We start from the raw sequence: 13,484 nt of genomic DNA, 5'->3' as shown, positions 1-13,484 counted from the left end.
GTGTGTGTGAGAGAGAGAGAGAGAGAGCCAGAGAAAGAGAGGGAGTGTGTGTGTGTGTGTGCGTATGTGTGTGAGAGACAGAGAGAGGGAGAGAGAGACATAGGGAAACAGAAAGGGAGAATTAAAGACAGAAAGATTAACGGCGAGAGAGAGAGAGAAGGGGGGGGGGGAGAGAAAGGAACTCGTGATGGGGGTGATAATGATGAAAATTAAAAGCACCCATATTCTCCCTTCAGTGTTTAGACATACATGTATGTTGGCATCGATATTGTTTTGAAGCATGAGTACGTATTCAGACGCAATTAACAACCATTAATTTCATGAGAGTTTTATTTATAGATATATCAATCTAAAAATATTTTTCTTTTCAAAGATTTGCCGTAAGCCTATTATACGATTAGTTTGTATCATGTAGGCAGATGCGCAAGTGGCCTGAAATCGGTTTCACCTGTTCATTTAAACGATGTTATTGTCTAATGTAGTGAAAACGTCATTTTTTTAACTACTGAAATCCTTTTTTTTTCTAGACCTCTCACGTTTTCATTAATGAATTTTTAACGAACAACTTTAATGTATTTGATTCTCACGGATTAGAGACAATATTAAGACATGCTTCATATGAAAGCTTCGATGTTACGAATTCATCTTTAAAAATTATTTATTATTATTTATGACTTACAACCCCTTCCTCCATTAAAGTGGCACGTTCCCGCCAGTGTAGTTATCGCTGCTCTAGTCATCGCCATCTTGGTTCCGAAGATCGACTTCTAATTTGCATACAGCTGTCAATCAAAGTACGCGCGGCCTGGCCTGCCTTCGCCAAGCCAGCTGATCGCTGACGATCGCGACGTCACGAAAGTGGGCGGAAACAGCAGCCGAATCTTAGAGCCGAACTGCGATTGGCATTACTTCGGCACATGTATGCGATAATCGGTATTGTCCGGGCATTCGGAACATGCCATCTGCGTAAGAGCCGTATTCTGTTGGTGTCAATAGGCAGCTAGCACCGTCCGCCATCGGGTACGTATTTTGAACGCCCTCTGGAATACGGGGAACATGCCTCTTTAAACTCGTAGGAAAGGGCGAAATAGTTTAGAGCAACGCGTTTTGTGTCAGTTTTTACTTTGTATTCATCATCTTTTTCATGAGATAACATCTTATTTGGGTTGAAAGTATAAACAGACAAGTCATTTACAAATTAATAAAACAAAACTTGATTTCTAACTCTGAAAACTGCGTTTCAAACAAATCCTTTGGCATTTTATATTTGGCAGTCGTGAAATTAGGTTTGAGTCTGTGCCAAAACTTACTGAGTATATAGAGACTATACTGAGAAGCGTAAAAACTTGTAAGAGCCGTCTCAAATCAAAACAAGCGATTCTATGTCACTTAATTTGTAACATAACCGTCATTATTGGGAACTTCTCTCGTTCCCTCTTGTCTAAATTTCTCAGCAGTTTGGGATTTAGTTTCAATGCTTTACATACTCTGTTAATGTCTCTATTTGATGATCGAGGAGAGAAGAATATATCCGCCAAACATGCCAAACACTGTCTGTGCTTAATTACCCCCTTGTGAGGCTCATAACACCTGTATAGACAATGATCTGGTGGTTGACCTCCGAAAACTATGGAAAGACAACAAGTAGGTGAATATTGACGATGATCTTGTGGTTGAACTCCTTCTCCCTGGATGGTGGCGAGAGAGGGAATGATATTCATGTCTTCCATCAATTATTTTTCTCGTTATGAAATCATTCACTCTACTTCAAAACCACCCAAACTAAGGATAAACTTTTCAACTAGCGAAGTGTCTGAAAGATAAACCTTGTTCACACAAAAATGGAGGAACGAAGTCAAGGTTTAAAATCGTCAATATACATGATGCCAAATTTGTTAACTGTAAACCTATTTCATACCCCAATACTTTATCAGCTATACGGTACAGTCTCTTTCATTTACCAAACCCGAACAAACAAATGCAACCGCGCTTTTTACTACACGGGGGCTAAGCTTTACAATAGCATTTCCCAACCTATTCGAAATGTTACATCTCTGTCCTTATTTACTAACGATCTCTTTCACAATTACGTTAATGAATACCGTGAGACCTTAATATATATTTTTTTCTACTACTTCTACTTTGTCTGTATCTTTCTGGTCCCAATGAAAGACCAGCTGCACTATAAAATGCAGGTGCAGCTGAAAATAGGATATCCAGCCGTCTGTTTCTCTTTTTTTCGTTATACATTCTTTCGTTCCTAATATTGTTTTTCAATTATTGCCATGTGATTTTTCTTGCTTATGCAAACTTTATATTATGTATCGGTTTATAATTTTTGTTATTTTTGTTTTTTTCTTTTCATTAGATAATCTTATTATATGACAGAAATAAAAACAAACAAACGAACAAACAAACAAGGTCGAGGCAAAACTAATGCATTTTGCTCTAAAGAAATTTGGACTGCATAGAATAACTGATTTTTGTTTATTAATAACTAACTTTATTAATAATCAAGTCAAAAGTCATTCTTTTTTTTCTTTTATAATTGCAAATAAACATTAGCCCAAACATTATCCTTGTGTTTACATTATAACCTCTTTAATTATTTAGTTTTTAAATTCAACTGAATTGAATTGAATCGAATAATGCATTTTTACTTTTATTCTCCCTCCCTCCATGCCCCCTCCCATCTCTCTCTCTCTCTCTCTCTCTCTTTCTCCCTCTCTCCCTCTCTCCCTTTCTCATCTCTTGTTTATTACCTTCCACTTTGTTTCCTCTCAATGGTCGTTTGCGGAGAAAAGGAGAGTATAAAATAAACGTCACCCGCTACAAAAACCCTTCAAATATTAGACACGGTAGCCGCTAAAATAGTTATCCCGGGAAGAAACGGTTACCCCTTTCGGCGTTATTCCCTTACACTCAGAGAACTTTCTTTCCAATAATCGATTGACTTCAATTACCAATCGTATAGGGTTTTATTTCATCGACTGGGTACGATCATGTAGCCTGAATTCCAGACGAAATAAATTATGTACCTACCTATCCATAAAAGCTTAGGCATACTTTCACTTAATGCGGAGTCTTAAGGCCTACTCCTGAGCGCGTAAAGACGTGTTATCTGCTGTACCTTCATCTAAGAGATTATAAGAGAGACGATACTATTGATAAACTCTAGACGCAGTTAAAGGGAAAGCCCACCTGCATGATAAGTTAATTTGTATGACAGTAGAAACAATAAGAGAAGTAGACTGGCAATTGATAGAAATAAATCGGACCAGTAATATGAGAGAAATGAATGTTTGAAATATGAGATCACTAAATCTATAAAAATCTCAAATTGGCAATTTGGTAAGGGTATTGTACCGTATTTACGGACAACTCTCATGTTTGTCTTGTACACTATCATTAATTTATGTTCTTCTTCTAGGTGTCTTCTCCCTTATGCAATACAAATTATGTATAGCATATTATTATAGATCGCCTAAAGAGAGATAGACCCTCAGGAGTAATACATTTTAGAATTGATACTTTAGTCATTCTGTGTGCTGAACCAAAAGGGGAAAGATGTCCGACACTACGTCACAGCAAACTAAAGTGCCCAGCATGCATGTAGTGATTACAACTTTTGAAACTCTATTTGTTGTCCGATTTCCTTCAGACTTTCGCCACTCTTTCTTTCAGAGTAATTGTCTTTTCAGGTTAGCCAGTCTCCTTTAAAATCATTTATTTGAATTAAAGGGCTTGTTAAGTCTTGACACCAGGCTATAACTATGATGTCAATAAATGTGATGACGTCAAATTGCGCATCTTGACAAGTGTCGACCGAAAAATGATCCTCGTAGACCTCGTTAACTCAAACTGAAATGATTGATGTGACACGAGAACTTCAGTGTAGCGGAGAAAATTAACACGTTGTTGTGCCCTAATTTTCCGGCTCAACAGTGGTCCGAACGCTTTTAAAATGAAAGTCCAACACCAGTTAAAGAAAGTAAAAGATATTAAAACTGATGTTTTCTTTGATGCTAGTTGATGCAAGCTCTTTTGACAGAGCACTTTGTGTAAAGCTAAATATAGTTGGTTGTTTTAAATGCTGGCTTTTAGATTAAAGTCTAGATTGTGAAAAACTTACTTCGGTATTGAAGAACGCAATGTTTACGTAGTGATATTGGACACTTTCGCCATTTTCTCAATTGTTGCCAACACCACGCCTCGAATGATAATACAAAGTAACAGCAACAAAAAACGTTGAACCGGACCTGTCGGATCACGGACAACTAATTGCAAATACTCCATGTCCTATTACCAGGAAAGAGGACAGGGGCGTCGCGAGAACGTTTTGAATGGGTGGGGGAGGGGTGTCGGTCAAATTTGGCGACAAGGTAGCCGTAACATTTAATCGAGCAGAAAAGAACGTCTTGAGATTCTTAAAGTAGACATTCATTGATTTTAAAAACTAAATTTATTTTCATTATTGCAAAGTTGAAACTTTGATTCGACAAGGTTATCAAAATTCAATGCTTGGAAACATTCGAAGTAATGATTATTATAAATTACAAAACGCTTAAATACAGCCCCGGCATAGCACCTGAAGAGCTCTCCGAACGCTGCTGAGATGTGTGAGATCACAGTATGGACATGACTTGCACAAGCAGACGATGTCCCATGACATCTCACACATTTTCAGTCCTGTGTTTTCATCTTCTCTTAAATTCTTTCTCTTACTTCACTACCGTCAGGCTAAATGTATATGTTTTTATTTTGATGACAAATGCAGCGATACAAAAATAAAGGAATCTGTCGCTTGTAAACAAAATAAGACGCCATTGTACATTCAGCTGCACACACCGGGGTATGTTCGGCGTTTTAAGAGGGAACAAATGCCGTCCTTAATATCATTCCGGGGGGTTTTCAATTTGAAAGTCTGGTTTCTTTGATTGTTAATTAACTCATATCCTGCGTATTTACAAGCAAAAGATTTTAGTTATCAGAATCGGGTCATATCCCCTTTTGAATGGTTTGACATGCCATTACATTTATATACACTAAACCCATTATAATTTGAGAAATAATAGCTTTGCAATTATGTTCATTCTCTATGGGATGTCGTGTTGCAGTGTTGATCTATGTAGTGACGTCATTAAAACATCGTTATTTTTCCGGCGAATCTCTCGTATATCCCAGTTGCTATGGAGGTGGGTGTACTTGTATTTTTATAAATCACCCGATATGTAGTTGACCTAAAACTTGTCCGATGGCCATCTGTTAGCTTACCAGTTTCTAATGATACATTAGTTGACATATTTGTGATCTCCTTTGAATTTCACCTTTAAATTTGCCGACAAAAAAACGGCCACTAATTTTCGTTTCGATTTTGAAATTCTATGGATACAATGGACGCGGGATCTATCACCACAAACCCCCTCTTGCGGTGCCCCTAGAAGAAACAGCCCGGCCAGGTACTACCCGGGATGAGGCCGATAGTATAAAGGCTTTAGCATCGTTCCATGTAGAGAGGATTTGGTGAGAAAACGATACGCTGTGGACGACAGACGTACCTTGTTTTTGGAAAGTAAGATGAACAAATAAGATAATCTGATGCCTCTACAGGAGAAAGACAGGTACAGTGACAATTAGACTGACACAGATCAAACATGTATATGATCCTGGTTCTAAATACGGTTTCGATACTGTATTATCACCTCCCATAATAAGGCGACTCTGAATGGAGCCACCGCCCCTGTCCCCCTCCCTTAATTACAGGAGAAAATGACTAAAAATGTTCAACAATGTATGACTCATGACTTTCTCTTTAAAGGACCTATAATAATATGCTATCCATAAAATATTTTGAGTAGTGTCCCAAGAGAGAAGGCATTATTAAAGGAGAAAGGCCCAAATTAATGATATTTGTGTACGGGAGAGTTATCCACGATTAAACGTCGTCAGAATCCACTGACCAAACTGCCAATTTGAACTTCACAAACACTTATTATCGGTCCGATTTATTTCAAACTTTTGCCATTCAGTTCTCTCATCTTCCTGCTTTCATACAAATGAATTAATTACATGGATTAGATTGCTCTTTCAGTTTTGAGAAATAAAAGAAGCGTGAAACTTTATATTTATTTAGCAAATTATTTTAGATGCGACCTCTCTCTCTCTCTCTCTCTCTCTCACGCTATCTCTCTCTTGAACCCCCCCCCCCCCTCTCCCCATCGCACAACACTTGATCAACACCTGTATTAGGGTTTCGTGAATGAATATCGATTATGTGGACATCCGAGAAAAAAAATCTTTAGATCACTATCCCCATGCCAATCGGGGTACAATTTATTTCTATCATCGTCTACATTTTCTTCTGAAGACAAAGATTATTTTGTCTGTCATAATTCAGTCATTTCACTATGCACATAATTATGTACAATATCGCGGCTATACGTGTATATTATTTGAAGCTTCGTCGGTTGTTCCTTCATTAATATGTTGCCGTTTATATCTTTGACAAGATTCAAAATGTACAATATTTGCCTACGCATTCTGGCAGACAGCAAATGGAGAAGAAAAAAACATTTCGAACTTCATGTCCTTACTAGTTTACGGTGTGAAATGATTAGCAAATCTAAGCATTAAAAACATTTGGACAACGTTATCTGTGCGACTGTGATTTTTTAGAATATCATTCTAGTTTTATATCTTTCCGCATCAACTTTTATGTTGTAGCGACTTATGATTCAACGAACAAACCATCCCGTCTCTTTTCCCTTGTCTCATTTCGCTCTCTGTTCTCTCCAACATTTCTGAAGAGAATTAAAAAACAAATATTTTATACATCGCATAACATATGTTAACCCCTGTAACCCGGCGTTATGGTTGCCTAGGAACAGTCGTGCGCTGGAGAATTTTATATATGGTATCATGTCGACAGCAGGTATAGTCTTTACGATGTCTTTGACTCTGACTACGTTTTAGGTAGCACGTGTGCCCTCTCCCATGTTAGTAGGGCCGCACTGGGCATCCATATATTCTCTGTTGGGCTTTAAAATTTAAGGATGGAAAGACACTGGTGAAGAATACAAACTAATGCAGGAAGGAACCTGCAAACAGATGGATTTAATATTCAGTTATTTATCGCGGGAAACTTTTATGAACTTGAACAAGTTATCCAATAAAGTTCACTACATTGGGCGGAAATCGTTTACAATCAATTTTCCATCTACTTGTACACCATTTTGTAATATGACAAGATCTACATAAAATGTATAACACTTGTGTTATTTCTTGAGGCATCACTAAATGAAGCGAATGAGAATAGTGCATACTATTCACCAGATTATCAGTATTTATTTTTTTATCTTTCACCTAACGGTCTGTGACCACCCCATCCCAACTCAGACATTTTCCGCACAACCAACTGCCACTCTGTATTTTTAAGTATGTTAGTTTTTCCTTTAAATTCATGGGATCGAATTTCAAACGTCCGAAATTTACAAAGGCAGTCTCAAATATATGTAATTGTAGCATGTTTACTTCATTTTTGTTTCAAGACCAAACTCGAAACTGGCATATTATTTCTCCTCCTATCCATTTGCAGTCTGCTATTAAAGTTCAGATAACAGAACTGCGTCTGCATCTCGAAAAAGAAAGACAATTGCTAAAGAATATATGTTGCTCAGGAGGAAATTGTAAGCAAAAACCCTCAAGATCTGTTATCCTACCATCGATTTGACTACGTAATGGACTACGTACTTTCTTGATTTCTTCGTTGTTTATAAACGGATCCCATCTTTTCAGCAGATTATTTATTTGTATCCAGTCTGAACTTATATTGATACTTCCATGTCTACGAGACTTATTGTTATTTTCTTTAACAAACCAACCATATGTTTTTCTTTACGGAGAGAATATCATCGTGTATAAAATGTTGTTGTAGGTAAGGAAATCGAATGACTGATGGAATCTGCCTTGCGGCCGGTATCCCCTGTCACATTCTTGATTGAATATTAAAAACAAAAACTATTTGGAATGGATGACTTAATGCTTGTTGGTTTGGGAATGATACATTTCTTTTTACTATCGAGTGTAAAGTTGTCCATGTAACTTTTTCCTTCGTTTCCTTTACTAATATTTACAACACTTCTTCCTCCATTCCCGCCTTCTCTCTCCTTCTCCTCTTGCTGTTATCCTTCTCTCTATTTGCTTTACTCTCTCTCTCTCTCTCTCTCTCTCTCTCTACATTGTAATACATAGCTTATTAATAATGCGCACATATCAATTCCAGGGGATGCTCAAAGCAGGGAGTCGGAAGATCTCTCCCTGGTGAAACCACCGACATGTCCACTTTTACCCTGGCTTCCATGTGCCTTTATATACATGTCCCTGGTTTAGCCTGTACAAGGACCATGACAAAGTACTTCCACCAGGGGCCAGTATTATGGCATCTCTCTCTCTCTCTCTCTCTCTTTCTTTCTCTCTCTCTATGTTTCTATCAATATCAAGTAACCATCTCCTTCATCTACACTATTATTTATAATAATAATAATTATAATAATAATAATACGAAAAATGAATATAGCGCTTGTGACATAAAAGTTTCAAAGCGCTGTACACAAATCAAAATTTCTTCAAGAAAAATCAGTATTACTAATGGAACTAACATTACTCAAGTTACCAGCAAAATATTGAGTATTCTGTGGTCAAAGTGGGAGAGATGATACATTAGCCAAGTGCTTGAAGCATTCAAGGAATTACTTCATAATAACAGGTCAATTCCTACAAAATGGAAATCCCAATAGCTTAAGGAAACACAATTATTATTATTCTAATATTTGAAAAAGGGTAAGAGTATAGTAAAAGTTGACCCGAACTTACCGCCCTAGATGTATGTCAACCGAAATCCAACTGGAACAATTATCCGCCTTGATGTCTGGGGGACATCATAAATAACCAGGTTACATCCTACTCGATCGAGTCCTGCTGGCAAGACAATTTGGAGAACAACGTCGATTTCGTTGACGTCCCGGGCATCGACGGCTCCTTTGACATCGATCGCGACGAAAAATACCCCCCTCGGTGATGATGAGAAAAAGAATCTACGCGAAAGTTTTCTGAGTAGAATGTTGCCCGTAGCGTGAATGGCGTAAGGTATCCCACCATCAGTTTCCGCCGCCGGAGAGGTGCACTGAAGACATGTACAGGAGAGCTCGGCTAGGTGTTACAGAATATTATGTGACTTGAAATGATAATGGGTTAAAACAACAACATCGCAGAGCAGGTGAGCGGGACGATGACTCGCAAACATTCTAAAAGATGCGGAGTGGTATAGGACTGCGAGCATCATCCTTAGCTCCTGGTATGTGAGTGCTACTACTCAACACTCCTCACGCCGAGCGCTCATCTCAGATGGGCTGCACGCCTATTGGTGCAGTGTTCGAGCACGGCGAGACCCTATTGGTTACAACAAAGTTACAGGAGTACTGCGGGCGGCTCAGTACGGGGAGAAAGGAGGAGGGGAGGGGTTTCCTCGCTTGGCGTCAAGTATGAGTTCTCAGCGTCGTCAATCTCTTCGATCCAGATAGACCCGACGACCCGTGAATGCAGACACAACGCGTCGCGCTGATGTCTACAGGCTTGCGATCATAACCACAGAATTAAATCTATCCATCGGATAAAAACAAAAAGAACGTTGTATGCTAATTGAAGTGGACAACAACTAATGCGTGTTGTTTTAAGTTAATTGAAATCTAGCTACTCGCAGGTGGTCTTGATATCATCAGCAGAATTGTATGTAGACTAGAAAACAAAAATAAGAGAATCTCTGTTATATACTGAGAGTTGTATAAACAATATGAAGGCAGCTTGCCCAAATAACAACTGAATAGTATACGTGTGGGTCTAGACAATTACGCATCTTGAACATTTCAGGTACAACTAAACATTTATCTTGGACAGTTCATGGTGTTATTAGTAGCCAGAAAACAAAGCAACCGAACAAAGTAAGTTATTTTTTTAGACAGCCTATAGTCATGATGACAAGCTTCAAATTGCATATAATGGTTTATATACAACACAGTTTATTATGACAACCACGGAAGGCAAAATCTGCCCTGAATTATCGCGATGATTAGTTTTCGAAATACTGAAAGACACCTACCTCGAAGTAAACATCAATGTCTTTCGAAATCTTTCAATATTTTTAAATGTAGCACACTATCATCATCATCATCATCATAATCATTAAATCATCATCATCATCATCATCATCATCATCATCTCACAGACTCACACATATTGTCATTCAATTTCATTATTTTTGTAATGGACAAATGATTTGTTTATTATCAAGAATATAATGTCTTTAGAATTGTATAGACTGTCCATGATGTCATATCTGAATTGCAGATGCCAGTAGGTGTAAGTATCAGATAAAACATTTATAGTAATACACTATAACTGTTTTGGGGATTTATATTTTTTCTGGGACCTTGACGATTTTGTTTTAAATGTTATCTATTGTCAAGAAAAAAGGTGAATGAATACTCCGACAGTCGTGACCGAAAGAATCTGGATAATCTGTTTTATCATTAGTATAGCGTAAATACGGGATGCACGGGGATACCTCCCCTCATCGAATACTAGGGAGAGGGGAAGATAAAGAAGAGAAATATAAAAGGAGATAGAGAAGGTAAAGAGAACTTGTAAATAACATGATGGGACCCCTCCCCTAATCCACGGATTTCAGCAAACTACTGAGATCAGTGCCCCTCCCCCTCCCATGCCTGAGGAATGAAAAAATACCCACGATTGGTGAGTACTTTTTGAAAGCTTTCGCGTTTTCTTACATATATCTTGACGTCACCATCTGCAAAATTAACAAACCACTTCTTGAACTTGTTATCAAGGCTGTATATCTAAAGGATATTTAACAAGTGTCAACACTACCACGCGTGAGGATACAATCAATCTCCCGTGCGTGATCCAAGAATCACAGGAAATGGACACGGCCTTAAGACAAATGGTACCTCGATGTATTGTTCTCAAAATAAAAATTCAAAAAGGCGTTTTCAGAATGTTTGACGCCATATCTTGATCAAAATGTAAACATGCGAAACTCTGCCTGTATACGTGAACCGGACAATGAACCCTTAATATTTCAAACTGCATAGCATGAAAGAGAAGAAAACCTTTCCTCTAGACAATGCTCACCATCTCTTCTCTCTGTTATATTGATTCTACTCCCACTCATCATCCATCGCCTTCTCTTCCTCCAAGTGATGTCTTCCTCTTGAATATCGATTTCCACTCATGACTACATCAACATCATCTACATATTGTTAAATTCTTTTAAATGATATAAAGATTGTATCAATCTATCACAATCCCATAAGGCATTATTTAAAAAATTTAAAAATTGTTAATGACACCCGTCATTCAGGGAAACCTTCTGCGGATTTAAAAGGTAAGTTATCCCCCAAATCCGACAAAAATGTAATAGACTCTTGGAGTATTCGCTAGCAGACGCTAAATGTGCTCATGTTGTTCGTCCATAATGACAGCTTGATAAATCCACAGGGGCTGTTCGTCTTTAGAATTACCATTTTAAAGGTCATTTTTTTCAAGGTAGTTTTTTAAATGATGGAGTAGTGATATTTGAATTCAAATTAATTTATGTCCCACGAATAGTGACACCTTCAAGGGTCTAGAAATACGTTATTACCTTTTTTCAAACTTCATATCTAAAATTTCCTCTTCTTCTTCCTTTAATTCATTGTAGACCTTCTTCTTCTTCCTCTTCTCCTTCTTCTCCTTTTTCTTCTTCTTCTTCTCCTCCTTCCTCTCCTTCTTCTTCTTCTTCTTCTTCTCCTTCTCCTTCCCCTCTTCTTCTTCTTCTTCTCCTTCTCCTTCCCCTCTTTTTCTTCTTCTTCTCCTTCTCCTTCCCCTCTTCTTCTTCTTCTTCTTCTTCTTCTCCTTCTCCTTCCTCTCCTTCTTTTTCTTCTTCTTCTTCTTCTTCTTCTTCTTCTTCTTCTTCTTCTTCTTCTTCTTCTTCTCTTTTTCTTTTTCTTCTTCTTCTAAAATCTTCTTCTCCGACGTCTCTTTATTCATCTTCATGCGGCTGTTTTCCGCAAGGCCGTTTAATTTATTTTTTTTAATTCAAAAAGCGCAAAAGAAACGATCCTTGGAACTATGCAAAGTAGCATATCACTCACAACCAAAGCTTTCACCGTAGGCCCCTCTATATTTTATTCTTCTTTTTAGTTCAGTCTTTTAATTCAATGCATTCGAGCAAATTGATATGAGGTACTCATTTTCTGTTTTCGTCTCTGTTAGTAGAATCCATATTTATTTGAACCATTTACTTCGTGAAATCATTGCGAAATTGGAAATAAATAAGAAATATGAAACAATAAACTGAAATTGAATCTGATGTATAAAAAAAGAGAAAATGACACCTTTTTGTTTTCAAGACTGGCAATTTGCAAACACCATTTTGCACGGGTTGTCACATGCCCTCACACGCTAGCCCCTGTTTTTCCAGAAATTTCTGAGAAAGATATGAATAATATTGAGAGTGAAACTGCTCAACTTTCGTAGTCATAAATACGATACGAAGGAATGCAATGGAAAACAACACCATCTTTACTGACACTGTATCTAGACTGTGAAGTGGAAATTATAAGCGAGAGAGAGAGAATTAGACAGAGAGACAGAGACGAAAGCAAATAAAGAGAACGGGAAAAATGAGGGGGTGAGGGGGAGAAGGCGGGGTGGAACAATAAGTGTTGTAAACATGAGTAGAGGAAACGACGGGAAAAGATACAAGGAAAACTTTTAACTCGATAGGAAAATATTTATCACTCCCAAACCAACAAGCATTAGATCACCTATTTAAAATAGCTTTTGCTTTATCCAATCAAAAATAAGACACGGGATACCTGCCTCTAGGCATATTGCATCAGCAATTCGATTTCCTTTCGTACAACAGCAATTTTGACAGTATTGTTTGTCTTCTTTTTAAAAATATCTCTAAATCAAAGTCTTCTTCATCGAATCGAAGGAAATATTACACGTAGGTCTTTCATGAATGTTATATTAGACAAGAAAATACAACAGAAAATGCAAACCGTAATGAGAAATATTTTCTATATCATTATCAAATGTTTTCAATTATACAGAATAACAAATCAGAAACAATATTCCTTTTTTGCTCTACCTACTTATCATCTGTCACCTGCATGCCCATGTTATGTTGTCATGTATCTACATATTTATTGTCGATATTGTCAATATTGCATCTTGAATATTAACAAAGTATTTACAGCTTAACTTATAATCCAAGTAAAAATCATTGTGGTGTAATTTGATCGACAATCAAGTGATCTTAAATTGAGATGGCCCAACGTGAAACCATGAAAACAGTACATTTATGCAGTTATAAATAAGAATAAAAAGCAAATTTAACAAATAGTAATAACGTTTTATTTACC

The 13,484-nt window shown here is 37.4% G+C and overlaps 1 protein-coding gene across 1 annotated transcript in view; it reads right to left on the bottom strand.

The window, feature by feature from the left end:
* LOC591947 (probable G-protein coupled receptor 83) overlaps window positions 1-9,378 on the bottom strand; it is a 29,447-nt gene extending 20,069 nt beyond the window's left edge. Inside the window, exon 1 of the mRNA XM_003729702.3 lies at window positions 8,872-9,378. The gene's annotated coding sequence lies outside the window, so the exon portion shown is untranslated. The remainder of the gene's footprint in view (window positions 1-8,871) is intronic.
* Between the last annotated feature and the right edge of the window lie 4,106 nt (window positions 9,379-13,484).

Source organism: Strongylocentrotus purpuratus, unplaced genomic scaffold (genome assembly GCF_000002235.5).
Source record: "Strongylocentrotus purpuratus isolate Spur 01 unplaced genomic scaffold, Spur_5.0 spur5_scaffold_15, whole genome shotgun sequence".
Classification (NCBI taxonomy): domain Eukaryota; kingdom Metazoa; phylum Echinodermata; class Echinoidea; order Camarodonta; family Strongylocentrotidae; genus Strongylocentrotus; species Strongylocentrotus purpuratus.
Note: the sequence above shows the minus strand (reverse complement) of the source record. Positions and strands in the feature narration are given on the sequence as shown.